Source organism: Geospiza fortis, unplaced genomic scaffold (assembly GCF_000277835.1).
Source record: "Geospiza fortis unplaced genomic scaffold, GeoFor_1.0 scaffold392, whole genome shotgun sequence".
NCBI lineage: Eukaryota > Metazoa > Chordata > Aves > Passeriformes > Thraupidae > Geospiza > Geospiza fortis.
This window is the reverse complement of record NW_005054541.1, coordinates 749,611-750,019: the sequence shown is the minus strand read 5'-3', so window position 1 is coordinate 750,019 and position 409 is coordinate 749,611. Positions and strand designations below refer to the sequence as shown.

The 409-nt window shown below is 25.7% G+C and overlaps 1 protein-coding gene across 1 annotated transcript in view; it reads left to right on the top strand.

Annotated features, from left to right (window-relative positions):
• Nucleotides 1-409, top strand: part of KIRREL3 (kirre like nephrin family adhesion molecule 3) — a 118,668-nt gene that overhangs the window by 1,974 nt on the left and 116,285 nt on the right. The window lies entirely within an intron of this gene.

The following is a 409-nucleotide window of genomic DNA, read 5'->3' as shown; positions in this document are numbered from 1 at the left end:
GCCAAGGCACATCCCATACACAATATTGGTGATATTCCAATACTGAGGATTGTAAACTTTCTGTACTGACAAACACTAACCCCCAAGAAAACACTACATTTAACATAAAACTGTAAAAAAAAACCTTCTAAAAAGTAAGTCAGGACACCACCTGTTAGAACTCTATTTGCTAAGAATTTTTAACTTTCTGTACTGACAAACACCCCCAAGAAAACACTACATTTAACCTAAAACCATAAAAAAACCTTCCAAAACTAAACAATAAAATGAAAATTATATATGTGTACTTTAAACAAAAGTGTATAATATCATGTAATAAAAAACTTAAATTTTTAAATTTTAAATTATTACTATATTTTATATATAATGTAATGTAATGTAATATAATGTAATATAATGTAATATAATG